Source organism: Lolium rigidum, chromosome 6, assembly GCF_022539505.1.
Source record: "Lolium rigidum isolate FL_2022 chromosome 6, APGP_CSIRO_Lrig_0.1, whole genome shotgun sequence".
NCBI classification, from domain to species: domain Eukaryota; kingdom Viridiplantae; phylum Streptophyta; class Magnoliopsida; order Poales; family Poaceae; genus Lolium; species Lolium rigidum.
In genome coordinates this window covers 28,749,408-28,764,733 of record NC_061513.1, presented here as the reverse complement: position 1 = coordinate 28,764,733, position 15,326 = coordinate 28,749,408, and the positions used below count along the sequence as shown (strand labels likewise).

General features: G+C 48.1%; 1 long non-coding RNA gene across 1 annotated transcript; it reads left to right on the top strand.

The window, feature by feature from the left end:
- The first annotated feature begins 10,358 nt into the window (after positions 1-10,358).
- Positions 10,359-12,057, top strand: LOC124661534. Its single transcript, XR_006990222.1, has 4 exons — positions 10,359-10,588; positions 10,674-10,872; positions 10,935-11,141; positions 11,998-12,057. It is a non-coding gene; the product is annotated as an uncharacterized LOC124661534 (long non-coding RNA).
- The last annotated feature ends 3,269 nt before the right edge of the window (positions 12,058-15,326 follow it).

Genomic DNA, 15,326 nt, shown 5'->3' with positions numbered 1-15,326 from the left:
ACTGCTCCATGGTCCAAAGAGGCGACGGACTGAGAAGGCTCCGACTGCGGTGGAGAGGGTGTCGTGGCCACCTCCATGGTCTTAAAAGAGCACAACGCTGACGGAAACACCACAGGAGAATCCCCACCCAACTCATCTAGCTCTTCCGTGATTTGCAATGCCGGAGCCAAGATCTCGTCTATGTCCTCGCACTTAGAGTCAGCCAACACAACAGGCTGCGGCGACTGGCAAGGCTCCGAGTGCGGTGGAGAGGATGCAGGCACAGGTGTCAACACTCCTGACTTAACAACCACATGTTCGCCGGACTCGTGCGAGAGAGAGACAGGTGTGTCGACAACATCACTCAACTCAAGGTCAAGCGACTGAGTTGCGATCATGTCCATGCCCACGCACTCAGAGGCAGCCGACTCAATAGGGGGCGATGATGGGCCACGAGGAGAGAAACAACCGTGGAGGTGCTCTTCCTCAACCACCGAGGACTTCTGCACAGAGGAGTCAAAGCGACCGAAGCATGCGCTTCGGCGAGCCCCAAACCAACAGAAGGACATGCCTCAGTCGGCTCCACAGAAACACCAGCACACGCCAACAACAACTTGAGAGCTGCCACCTCTTCACGAAGTGGGCGGGACGCCTCCTCGACACGGACATCAACCAGCTGAAGGAGCTCCATGCGCATCACGGCAACATGGGACTGAAAAAGAGAGTCCAGAGTGGAATTGATCTTGAACTGCTCGCAACTCGAAGGAGAGAGTCTTGGCGCCACCGCTGAGTGGTCCACGACCTCAACCCAACTCCGAGGTGATGAAGGATGACGAGGCTGAGCAGACGGAGAGTGGCTCCGCTGGCGAGGAGCAGAAGCGACCGGAGATCGAACACAAGTGACCACCTCTTCACCAATAGTGGCGGGAAATCGAGCACGACAGAAACGCTCCCGGTGACCAGGACGACGACAACGGGTGCATCTAAAGGGCCCACGACATGTGCTGACCTGGTGATCACGTTCGAGGCACCTGAAACATCTTCCACGAGCCCAACGCTTGAAGGCGAGATTACAGTCAAGACCTTCCCCTCGAAGCAAAGATGTTGGCTCACGGCCAGGGCGGCCGCCCCGACCCACTTGCACCCAACCTTCATCATCTTCAACAGCAACAGGTGCAGCGCAGGTCTTCATCGCAATACCATCGATCTCGTCGTTAACAGCAACAACATCGCAGGACATAGCAGCCACCGGCTCCATGTGCTCCTCCACTGTCCCGCCACCAGCTGAGGGCGAGCCAACAATGTTGGAAACCCGAACGGCACCAGAATCAGGGCCAGGGGCAACAACCAACGGAGTCTGCGGCGCCAACTCCTCGTCATCATCATCGTCCGAGCCCAAAGAGCCAACCCACAACGGGTCGGCATCACGCAGCCGGCGAGAAGATGGAGCACAACTAACAGCAGACGGTGGGCAGCAGCCCGTCGGAGCCAGGGAAGACCCTGCAGGCATCAGTACCGACTGCAGCGGCAGGCCGGCGACAGCAGCCGCGAGCGCTCCAGGGGCGCCATGCATCGGGCCAGAGGCGGTCGCTGCTGTTGGACAGCTGATCATACACCTGCACGAGGCCCACCTCCTGACGCCAAGCTACCTGACGCGCTCCCTGGCGCGCCCACCTCGGCCACGCCATGGCCACGATCATGCACTCCGCGCACGTAGCCTAGCATGTAGCTTGTCAGTTGTAACCTCACCTGTACCTCGTGTATATAAGGCCATTGCCTATGATCAATACAGATATAGCGATACACACAATTCATCTTGGTATCAGAGCACCTAGGTTCTCTTCCTCTCTTCCGCAATGTCGCTCCACGGCGACGAGCACAACGTGTTCGCCGACGACGGCGACGACGCTGACGCGCCGGCCGCAGCGGCCGCTGCAGCGGCCCAAGCGAACAACGGATCGGCGCCCTCTGCGACAACTCCTGCTTCCTCTTCATCAGCTGCTGCCGGTGGATCGGTCGGTCTCTCCGCCGCCACCAACGCCCTGCCTCTCGCCACGACCATGGCGCAGGGCGAACTGCGCGCTTCCTCAAGTGCGACACCTCCGTCCATGCATCACATCAACATCAGCTCCTACATCCTGTTCAAGCTGGACCTCGCCGCTGGGAACTACTCCAAGTGGCGCCAGTTCATGTTTTTCGTCCTCTCCAAGTTTGATGTGCAGGACCATGTCGAGGTGTACTCCGACCCGCTGCAGCAGAGTGCCACCTGGAGGCACGACGACATCACCATCGTGCTGTGGTTCTACGCCACCCTCAGCGACGAGCTGTACGACGTGGTGATGACGCCGGCAAGCACGGCTTACCAGGTGTGGGACGCCCTCCACACCTTCTTCAGGGACAACCAGCCGGGCCGCACCATTCATCTGAGCGCCGAGTTCCGTGGTCTGGTCCAGGGCGACCTCTCCATCCAGGCGTACTGTCGTCGCCTCAAGTCCCTCTCCGACGCCCTCGCCGACGTCGACGAGCCGGTCACCAACCGCACGCTCACACTGCAGCTGCTTCGCGGTCTCAACAGGCGCTTCCAGGTGATCGCAACTGTCATGTCCATGCAGATCCCCTTCCCCACCTTCGTGCAAGCCCGCTCGCGTCTTCTTCTCGAGGAGACCGCACTCAACGAGCGCGACCGCACCGACCGCTCCACCGCGCTCTACATCGGCAACTCCACCACCGAGCGCGGCAACAACAGCACGGACCGTTCCAACCAGAACGGCGGCGGCAACAACGACCGCGGCAAGGCGCCCGCGAACGACCGCGGCAATGGAGGCGACCGCGGCCGTGGCAACCGCGGACGTGGAAACCGTGGCCGTGGCCGTGGCAACGCCAATGGCAACGGCAACGGCGGGCGCGGACAGCAGTAGCAGCAGCCTGCTACCACGCCATGGATGGGCTACTTCGCTCCCTGGGGCGCGCCGATGCCGGCGCAGCGGCGTGCTCCCTGGATCCCGCCAAACGCCGCTGGGGTACTTGGACCCCGGCCCGCCAACCCATCTCAGGCGTATCCCATGATGTACCAGCCCGCGCCGGCGACACCATCGGCGGCCTCCTCCTCCAACTGGGATCAGCAGAGCATGCTGAACGCCGCCATGAGCAACCTGCAGATCCAGCCCAACTCCAACGCCGACTGGTACCTCGACTCCGGGGCAACGTCGCACATCACCGGTAACGCAGGTACACTGTCTAAGCTTTATCCTCAATCAAAACATAGCTCGCATGGCATCGTAGTTGGCAATGGTTCTCAACTTCCCGTCACCTCCTCTGGCTACACCTCTCTCACCTCCCGACCCTTTCACCTGCATAATGTCCTTGTCTCACCAGAAGTCATCAAAAATTTACTTTCTGTCCGTCAATTCACTACTGACAATTCCCTTTCCGTTGAATTTGACCCGTATGGTTTCTTGGTGAAGGATCTCAGCAGCAGGACCCCGATCATGAGGTCCAATAGCTCCCATGGCCTGTACCCGTTCTTCGGCTCCTCGTCGCCTCATCCGAGCGCCTTCCTCAGCACCACGACCAGCGACCTCTGGCACCGAAGATTAGGCCATCCTAGCTCCACTACTTTAGCCAGAATTTCCTCCGAATTTCCTTCCAAATGTAATAAAGGCATATCCTCTCCTGTGTGTGAGGCGTGTCAATTAGGCAAGCAATCTAGGTTACCTTTTTCTTCCTCCACATCGTTCACTAGGAATCCTTTCGATCTCCTGCATTGCGATCTGTGGACGTCTCCTGTAACTAGTTGTTCAGGTTTTAAGTACTATTTGATTATAATTGATGATTTCTCCCATTATACCTGGACTTTTCCCCTACGAGCTAAATCTGAAGCCTCACCCATCTTGCAGCGATTCTTTACCTATGTGACTACCCAATTCCGCACCACGGCTCACTGCTTACAAAGCGACAATGGAGGAGAGTTCCTCAACTCATCCCTCCGCTCATACCTCTCAACCCATGGCATCTCCCTTCGCCTATCCTGCCCTCACACTTCTCCACAAAATGGCAAAGCCGAACGGAGCATTCGTTCTACCAACGATATCCTTCGAACACTCCTGTCCCAAGCCTCCATGCCTCCCTCCTTTTGGGTTGAGGCCATGAACACGGCTACCCACCTCCTCAACCGGCGCCCCTCGCGTGCTATCAACCATCTCACGCCTCATCTTCTCCTCTACGGAGAACATCCCACCTATGACCATCTCAGAACCTTTGGCTGTTTATGCTTTCCCAACTTATATGCCACAGCCCAAAACAAACTCTCCCCACGTTCTGCCCGATGTGTTCTCCTTGGGTATCCCCTCGAACACAAGGGCTACCGCTGCATGGACCTCGCCACCAGGAAAGTGATCACCTCACGGCATGTGATTTTCGATGAATCGCAATTCCCTTTTTCCTCCAAACTCGCCAGCACACGAGATCCACCAGCCACAGAAAATCCCAACCACCTGATCGCTCCGTACGTGATCTCCTCCGGATCCCGCGCACCTACCTCGTTTTCCCCACCAGATTCCCGACCAGGTGCCCCTGCCAGCCCTAGCCCTGCCACCGAGCCTCGATCGCCCTGACCACACGGCTTCCGCCGCCCACCCGAGCCAGCCTCCACCCCTCGCTCGCCACGCGTCTCTGCTGGCCCCAGCGAATCTCGCTCTAGCCAATCATCGCCGAGCACCAGCACATCTGCTCCGCGTACACCGGCCCATCCTATCCCACCACATGCCGTACCGATCGAGCCACCCCACAACCTCCACAAAATGAGCACCCGCGGTAAATCCGGATTTTGCCAACCTAAAAAGTTGTTTAATCTCTCTGCTCATACCACCGCTAGCTCTATCTCCCCAATTCCTTCTTCCTACAAATCCGCCCTCAAAGATCCGAACTGGTACAACGCGATGCTTTCCGAGTTTAATGCTTTGATTGAGAATAAAACTTGGACTCTGGTATCTCGCCCATCTGGTGCTAACGTTGTCACAGGGAAGTGGATCTTCAGGCATAAATTCCACGCCGATGGCACCTTGGCTCGCTACAAGGCGCGGTGGGTTCTGCGCGGCTTCACGCAGCAAGAGGGCGTGGACTATGGCGAGACCTTTAGCCCGGTCGTCAAACCGGCTACCATCCGCACCGTGCTCAGCCTCGCCGTCACCAGCAACTGGCCGATCAGGCAACTTGACGTCAAGAACGCCTTCTTGCACGGGCATTTGGATGAACTTGTCTACAGCCAGCAACCAGCCGGCTTCGTCGACGGCGCCGCGCCTCACCACGTCTGCAAGCTTGCACGCTCACTCTACGGGCTGAAACAGGCGCCCCGGGCCTGGTTCACCAGGTTCACCTCGCACCTGCTGGCGCTCGGCTTCACGGCGTCACGCTGCGACTCGTCGCTGTTCATCCTGCACCGCGACGGCATGACGGCATATCTACTCCTGTACGTGGACGACATAATCTTGACGGCGAGCTCGCCGTCCCTCCAGCAAGCCATCATCGCCTCGCTGCACAAGGAGTTCTCCATGACCGACCTCGGCGAACTGCACCACTTCCTCGGCATCAACGTCCACCGCTCCGACGCCGGGTTGTTCCTCTCGCAACAACAGTACACGCTAGAGCTCCTGGAGCGAGCTAACATGCTCAACTGCCGCGCCATCAGCACTCCTGTCGACTCCAAGTCCAAGCTTTCGGCATCTGAGGGACAGCTGTTGTCGAACCCCACGCACTACCGGAGCCTCGCCGGTGCGTTGCAATATCTGACGCTGACGCGGCCCGACATCGCCTATGCCGTTCAGCAAGTGTGCCTGTTCATGCACGCCCCGCGCGACGCCCACCTCGCTCTGGTGAAACGCATCCTGCGTTACCTGCGCGGAACGACACACCTTGGACTCCGGCTTCATCGACACTCACCGCACCACGACCTCGTCGCCTACTCCGACGCAGACTGGGCGGGCTGCCCTGACACCCGCCGCTCCACCTCCGGCTTCTGCGTCTTCATCGGCGGCAACCTCGTGTCCTGGTCGTCGAAGCGGCAGAACACCGTCTCTCGGTCCAGCGCCGAAGCCGAGTATCGCGCCGTCGCCAACGTCGTCGCCGAGTCCTGCTGGCTCCGCCAACTTCTCAGCGAGCTACGACGACCACCTCGCCGCGCCACCGTTGTCTACTGCGACAATGTCAGCGCCGTGTATCTATCAAGCAACCCTGTCCAACATCAGCGCACAAAGCATGTCGAGATAGACCTGCATTTCGTCCGAGAGCGCGTCAGCCTCGGCGAGGTTCGTGTCCTTCACGTTCCGACGACGTCCCAGTTCGCCGATGTCTTCACCAAAGGGTTGCCCAGTGTGCTGTTTGAAGAATTCAGAACCAGTCTCAACATCCTCGACGATCCCGTTGTGACTGCGGGGGGGTGTTGGACAGCTGATCATACACCTGCACGAGGCCCACCTCCTGACGCCAAGCTACCTGACGCGCTCCCTGGCGCGCCCACCTCGGCCACGCCATGGCCACGATCATGCACTACGCGCACGTAGCCTAGCATGTAGCTTGTCAGTTGTAACCTCACCTGTACCTCGTGTATATAAGGCCATTGCCTATGATCAATACAGATATAGCGATACACACAATTCATCTCCGCAGGCATGGGGCCGGCCAGGGGCGTGACCATCGCGCCGGCGTTTTCCTTCCGGAACCTCCCTGCCGGGGGCAGCCTCGACGATCGTGGAGGGGCCGTCGGAGGGAGAGGAGCTGGGGGAGTCCCGCAGGTCTGCGGTAGAACAACCTCCGCGGATGGTGCCTGGGGACGAGCGGAAGTGCCCCTGCTGCTAGGAGCGCACATCGAAGCTGTAGAGGGCGGAGATGAAGGAGCTTCTGGCCTTCTGCACCCGGCTGAGCGCGTGGAGGTGCTGAGGAGGCAGCAGCCAGGACGAGGGCCGGCGCGCAAAGTAGCCGGCGAGACTGCACAACGGAGCAGGGGCGTCCGCTGCGAGCCTGCGACAGCTGCGGCGGACTTCGGGATGGAGGGAGAGAGGGCGTCGAGAGGATTCCGGATCTTGTCGCGGCGGAGGCGGAGCTGGCCGGAGGTGGGAGATCAAGGCGGCGGCGGCGGCGGCAAGCTCTCCCCCGTCACGGACATGGTCGCTCCTTCAACGGACCTGTCAGATGAAAGTGGACTGCTCGCGCATGGAACTGTTTGTGCTTGGACTGGGTGCGCCATGAACATGAGTGCAATGCCTACCACTGAACTCTTGTTTACCACACCAGCAAGCATCTTTGTCACAGAACACAGAGACAGTCTTTGGTTGGACCATTCGGGCAAGATTCCTTCCGCATGCATGACTCGGCATGGATTTTTTAGATTAATACGATTCAACTATATTGACCAAAGGGAAATAGTTTATGATAGATCTTGTCACGCAGATCAGCTGGGAAGACAATATCACCAGCGAGCCATTCTCTTTTGCTCAAATGAAGGAAGATATGACATCAAGAGTTCCAGTTTTTTTACACTTGGATTTAGATGCACTGAACCAAAGTATAGAGATACACGTGTAGGATGCTCACACTTGTTGCATTGATTCTTTTCATATACTAAATGCTAGTATAAATCACTACTACTTTGCCAGTTTTGACACTAGTTACCCTATTTAAGACACTTTCATCCTAAATGCCCCATTTAGGGCTTCTTCTGTTGGTCCCCTCCCTAGATTTCACATATTCTTTTTGGCTTTATGTTTGGGTGAAATCATTTTTATTGTAACCGCCTAGTGAGATATCTAAGTTTAGTGAACACTCATACCGATACAACGAACCTCATCATCATGTGCTTGTTGTTTTCACTTATTAGGTATTGTTGGAAAATGTTGATGTCAAAAACGTCGTCGGGTCTTCTACAAATAGGATTTTTTTCACAACAGTGTACAAGAGACTAAGAAAAATGCAAGGTTGTAGAGTATGTTTAAACATGTTCAATTATATCCCAGAGCATTATCGGTTTATGGCTAATAACATACCTTATTTCATGTTGTAGAGCTTATAGTGTCTCAAATATATAACCAAACCTATCAAAAAGAAAAGACCAATCTACTGTACCATAAGACTACTAATTGTCCTTCAATGGATATATCCAAATTAATCCACAATGTAAGACACATGGGTAATAACAATCAACTTGTAGCTTTATTAATTATTTGTTGATGTGAATACAAGATATTCTTTTTAGTGGTTCTCAACTAAACGTCCCATCGTATCCCCTCTCTGCCAATGCTGGGCATCCATCTTATCCTCTTTCTCTCTCTTCCAATATTGGGCATCCCCTTCTCCATCGATATCATCGGAAGCGGATCCATGGATGGGCTAGGTTTTCTTCATGTTGAGTTATCTCACATCATACCTTGCCGTTCTTGTTCCATCATCCGTATCACAATATCTCATTTATTTTTCTCATCTAACCTACCCAAACACCCCATGCCAACCCTATCTGTCAATGCTACCACCTGCCATAATCCTTAAATATTTTTGAGACCACCAGTAGGGTATCATGTATATGGACATCGATGCCATATAAACTATAATGAGCATCCAACATAAAGATATGAAAAAATGCATATGCAGCACAAACATTCAATTGGCACAAATTTCTATAAGAAGATGTGTGACACTAAATTAATATATAAATGATGAAGGCTTATCATAACTAATAAGTTTGTAGAAAAGGAGAAGTGTCCAAAATGAAGGTGTTCGACTCACATTCCCATGCATGTGTTCCTCAAAAGATATTCAAAAGTAGAAACCACAAGGGTGAGAACAAAGGCTCATCAAGTACATAAATGAATAATAAACATCGACAAATCAACACGTTGAGCCGTTATTAACTATCAATCAAACTATAGCACATGCATGTAAGGATGTCATACATGCCCATCATATTTCATTGCGTATATTGGATTCACTTGCGTGGACACTGTCAACACCAACTCCAACTTGTGGAGGGTGCTACCAAAGTGGTTCACAACCCATCGTTGAAGGTCCTAATGATCCTACTGAAGGAGGTTTCCATAATTTTGTTTTCCCTTTTGTGCATGTGCAAATACTAGGGTAACAAGTAATCATCATCGATGTCCTCTTAATCATCCTCATAGTAATATCATTAGAATAAATGATAGTATTAAAAAACCAGTGAAAAGAGCTTCGCAAATTCAATATCCCATAATGAACAAACCTCAGTTTTACACAAACTAGATTTAAGTAATCTCGATCGTGGAGTATCAACACACGTTATTCAACATACATATCTCAATATATAGCATGCTTAATTTGGAACATATGTATTCACAAAGTAACATTGTCCCTATGTGCAACATCCTAAGTAGCATAAAGATGTTTGGTATTAAAGAAAATTTTGATCTAATTCTCCAATCAAAAGTTCCACCCAATGTAACATCCCAAAATTTTCCTAATTTTGGAATGTTAAAATTAATAAATTAAGTTGATTGAATTGTTTGACTTTGATTGAAATTATGAATGAAAAGAAATTTTGATGACTTGTTTTAACTTTTTTTTTACCTTGCTTTAAAATATATATTTTTACACGAGTGGATTAACATGACTATCCAAACTGTTTTCATGTTTTGTTTCAACCACTTGGTTTCTTTAGTTTGTACTAAAATAATTACCCAACCATAGTTTACACTATAAAGAGAGGGAATAAAATGACTTTACCAAATTATGGTGGATTAATGCTTGATATACCAGTTTGATTATTATTTGAATTCTTGGATCTCTCCAAATATTTTCGAATGTTTCACGAGAGGAAATAATATGACATTTCCAATTAAAATTAAAGTTCTGGAGAAGCATCTGTTCGGTGTTATTTGCATCTAAGTAACATTATGTATTTTGGGAAAATCAAGAGAGATGATAATATGACTTCATCATTATTAATGTTGGATTTTTCATTATATTTTAAATCTCATTTAAAAACAAGATATTTTGTATTTCGTGTATGTTTGAATTGATTGAGTGATTGAAACTAAAACTCCCCTGAATTATATAAAAAAATGCACACGTAGCTATATAGCCAAAGTGTGTAAAATATTTTTGCATATTTTATTTCAGGCGGAAAAGGGATTTCCCTATGTCCAGTTTACATGTTTTTGTATTAATTGAATAGTTATCTATAGAGTTTTTTTTTCCTAAATAAAAACAAAACAAAAACAAAATAAAAATGGAAGAGCTAGAGTGCACGTACCTGAACTGAACGTCCAGACCAACCACGACCAGATACGCGGCCGTGCACATCGCTCCAGCCAATCGATGCCCTCCCGTTCTATTTTTTTTCTATTACATGGACCCACTTGTCATCATCTTCGTGGAGACCATCTCTTATACGAGTTCATCCTGTAACTAATTAATCCCGGAGATATCTCGATTCAGCCGATTTCGTTGCCCCTACTCCACGAAATCCTCTCCATATAAACTCCCCCATCGGCCTCTCTCTGTTTTCGCAAAATTCGCAAACCATAATTTCTCCACGATCGAAATCCGATCTCGCCAGAGTACAGCCGCCACCAAGCTCGACGACGAGGTTACAGGACCCCTCGCTCTCCCTTCTCTATCTAAGATTCATAGGTCAATCTGCCGCATCTTCTTAATCTTTTTCCCATCCGCAGACAAGAACCCGCACACGAGGTCGTCAGAGTTTCGCCGTACTTCGCCACCTCCAGCCGGAGCTTGCAGCCGCTCGGAACCATGAAGACCCCTGCCGAGGACGCGAACTACACCGTGAAAAGCTGCACCTCGCAGTCATCTTCATAGAGTCCTACGACCACCATGTCACCGCCATCTTCCTCGTTGCCACCCTGCGTCGCTGTAAGTTGCTGTCATCCTCATCTCTCCTATTTGTTTCAGAGGCGTGATTAGATTATGAGTAGCATCGCGCTACTTTCCAGAGCCCGGAACCGTCGGACGGCTGCCTTCACGTACATGGGAGTTTGAGAGCAGGACTGCAGGAGACCGGAGAGGAACGTCCGTGTGGCCGCCACGCTGTACACGCCTCGCTGAACCAGAGTCCGCCGGAGCGCCGCTATCAACCACGTACGACCCCGTCGTCTTCGTAAGCACCGGCCTGCCTGCTGCTGGTATGTAGCCACCGTCTCACCTCGTCCGTTCTTTAACCTATGGCGCTAATATGATCCAATAACTGAACAACCCTGCCACTACTTTCTTTTTCCGCACACGTATGATCGATCAGTTCGCGCTACAATTTGTGCTAGCTCACATAATACCTTTCTAAATTCATAACAATAGTTCTACAACTCCGTTTAATATGATTCTTCTTGCATTGGTTTCGTATTTAAATTCTCTATCCACTGATACTAATTTTGCAAATTATAGAATTTCTGAATTTATCAGTTAAAAATTGAATTTAGTATATTAGCACGTTCTTTTCTGTCGTTCACGTTCACGTGTCGCCGGAGCCGCCAAGCTGAAGCCGAGCCAAGCCACCAGCCGAAGTCCAGCCGAAGCTGAAGCCGAGAAGCGCCACATCCGTCTGATCAAGATCGGATGCTACAAGACGCGCCACGTCCCTGCTTTAAAACAACAAAATCTGAATACTTCCGAAAATCATAATTAAATAATCGTAACTCCGTTTTAGTCGATTCTGTTTGCGTTAGTTTAATAATTGTAATATCTACACTTTGACGTTGGAATTTTAAATTTATGAATAATTAATCTGCCTGATTGAATTGTAAAAGTTTTAACCTTAACTTGAACATATTTGAAGTTGTATAAATCCTATTAAATTAATTCCTTTTAAAACTTAATTTTTATGAACATATCTAATATTTTAAAAAAACATAAATATTGTACCACGAAATAAATATGTTATTTAATATATTTTTGCATTTTCCTTTGTTCTACATGATTATGTGTTTTATTTGGCTCTTTATTTGCAATGGTTGTTTATTGCGTGTAATTTTTTCTATGCGTTAGATTTATTCGGAGTGCGAGCGAAATTCACAAGGAAGAAATCATCGTCAAATATTACTAAGGCAATTTACACCTTTGTTCAATTTTTTGTCCCAAGTTTTCTATGCATGTCTTTTTCCTTCAAATGAATAGTATGCATGTGTAGGATGTTTTGGTAGATTTCTTGGTAAATATTTTACAAGTTCGCGTGCTATTTTGTAGATTGCCATGAGTAGAAGTATTACTTAGAAATATTTCCACTTGATATCATGGCCATAGGAATCCCTAAATTTTTCTAAGTGCTATGCTTATGCTACGTAAATATCAAAAGGGGTTCGAAACAAGAAATTTTCTAAGTACTTGAGCTCTGTTTATGAGCGCAACTTTTCTCCCAAAATCCTCCTTCAAAATAAAATTAAGTTTTCTTACGGGCGGAATGGTTTTGACGGGACAACGAGTGTGGAGATTGGTGGAGGACTGCCGCCCGGGATCAAAGAAGTCTGCCATGTTCCGGATGTCGAAGCTTCCGGTGCAACCACAATACAATATGGGCTCTGTCTTGGCTAAGTACTTAGTGGGAAACCTCGCACGGGTACCGCCATTTGGAGGAATTTTGGGCACGGGCGGATCCGGAAGGTAGAGGGGCTGCTAAGGAAAAGCTTCGTCGTGACCTCGTCCTAGCCTTAATGAAGATGAAGAATTTTGGCAAAAAGGCTTGGTTGTGAATTGTGGGTAAAGAGCGCAACCTCTCGAGAGTGTTAACCTGATCGATCAGCCGTGTCCACGGTAAAAGGACAATTTGAGCATCTGAAGGATGGAGCCTCTGAATGATTTCCTCTCTCTTTTCAAAGAAGTTTTTAAAACCCTATGGCGTGTGTAATATCGTTCATAGGTGGGTTTTTGGGCCTTGGTGTGTAATATCCAAGTGCTCGGGACTTGGTGTGTAATATCCAAGTGTTTGGGACTTGGTGTGTCATATCCAAGTGTTAGGTTGATTTGGACACTTGGTGTGTAATATCCATGTGCTCCTCTCGGCCAATATTATTTATCAAAATTTTGCAAAGTAGGGTAAAAGATTTTCTCTCTAACTTTGTGAAAATTGGCTTTACGCAAATAAAACATCAACCCTCCTCTTGTATGCCTTGCATGTAGATATAGGCTTTTCCTCTTCTTGGTGTAATTTGCCATACATTCAAAGTATTGACCACTCTCGTGGCTGCAACCTTTCATGTTGCAGGTTATTCGACGACATGTGAGAATGCGTAGGTCGCGAGTCTATACTCATCCAGCCTGTGGCATTGATGGGACTTCCAAGATGTCATTTCGTTTTCCGTTGTATTGAGCTAGCCTTTGGCTATGCAAGTTGTAATTATTTGTACTCTGGATTATTCGAATCGTGTAATAAAGACTTGTGTTTTACATGATTATTCATCGACTGTGAGTGCTAGCTAATGATCCAGGGACTAGCATGTTTAATCACAGGGACTTTGGATCCTACCAGATCCGGGGTCGTTACACCCAAAAAGCAAATTGATTAGACCATAAACTAGTATACACAATTCATTCAACTAACTATGTGGGTGCTATTGCATGAAGCTCACCAAAAAGGTCCAACGATTGGTATACTCATCTATATCACATCTTGGGATCTCTAACCTCTTTGTTCAAGTCTTATCACAAACTAATCATCATTATATTACATAGGGAACCAATGCCACAAATCAAAAACTAATGCTTCTAGTGGAATATAGTTTCAAAGACCTCTCTGCGCAAAATTTAGTGGTGGAAACAGATGTTGAATTGGGATTATTGTTTGAGAGCTAAAACATATTGAAATTTTTAAGTGGGGAGGTATGTTGTTCACATCATCATTTTTTTTCCTTGCATTGCATGCATGCAATGAAATGAAGCCATACCTATTATAGCATGCGAGGAAGGGAGGCATCGTTTGGTAGTTATTACACTCATAGCAATTGTTCCATAATTATATCCCTCACAATATACTCACAGCAACACATAATGAAATTTTCCGCTACTCATCCTCACAAATGGTAGGTTTAATATTTGAGTCTGACTGCAACACATGTTTTCTAATTACTATAGTTTGTGAGTTGCTTCTACTCCTGGATCAAGTTAACATTGACCTTGTCCTCTTTCTATTTTGAATAAACATAAATAAGCATTTCTACTTATGTATCAAGTTTAGTAATCAACAACGTCCTCTTCACTTTGGGGTATTATAGTTTTTTTCCTAGCGCAACATTCAAAGTGACCAATTACATGAAAATGCCGACCAGATTGTTATAAGTAAACACCCACACCCACAATGTTCTTCATGTACAAGGACTGTGATTTAAAAAATTCTAATGTGAAATCATGGGGGAACAATATATTCATTCAGTAAATATATAAAAGGGATATTGGACAGTATAGTTGCTCAAAACTGAACCTATATTTTCAATTGAGCACAATGCAATTGCACATGTATGTAGAAAATAAGTGTTCAATTCCTGTAATAAAGCAAATCCTCCAATAACTGAATAACATTGATGGATAAAATTCAAAGCAGATCTTTTAGCGGATCGGAGTCAAAATAACTTGTGTATAGATTCAGAAGATTCCATCTGGACTTGAAATCAACCTAATACTACGTTCTCATAGAAGAATATGTTACGGTCTAGATTTTCAAGCATAGGTGCCTGCTATCAGCTAGGTTTGAGCAACCATTGACATGAAAACTACGCACAATAAATCAATGGCTTCAACTAAGTTCAGATTGTAAACCGAAGAAAACCTATCAGGTCTACACTCAGATATGTAGGTAAACGACAATAGGGACTGAAGATAACCTGGCACCATAAAAAACTCTACAATCATTATACTATATATAAAAGCTGACCAGGTTTTCTGGTCTCTCAAGCCTCCAAATCACTGTTCATTTCACGAATGAACAGTAACCGTGATAAACAGTAACCGTGCTACAGTAGATTCTGATGATTATGCTACCGTGGTTTCTCACTGTGAATGGTAACAACATGTAACAATCGCTACAGTATTTTTTGGATGGTAATTACTTGATGATTTTTCTGATGTTAAATCTTTGATATAATTTTTTTTATCTTACCCGACAATAATCTCTCGGTACTAATTTCTAACATAAAACTTTCGATACTAATTATCGCACTACAGTAGATTCTGATGATTATGCTACCACTACAAGAAAAGTTCTGATAGACAACGTCTCAAAATCGTCCGCTAAGGGGTATTTTTCGTCGCCTATGGACCTAACCCGACGATATGGGTTCTGTTGTGGAAACTGCGTCAGGCAAAGTCCTACGACGATTTTTTCGGTC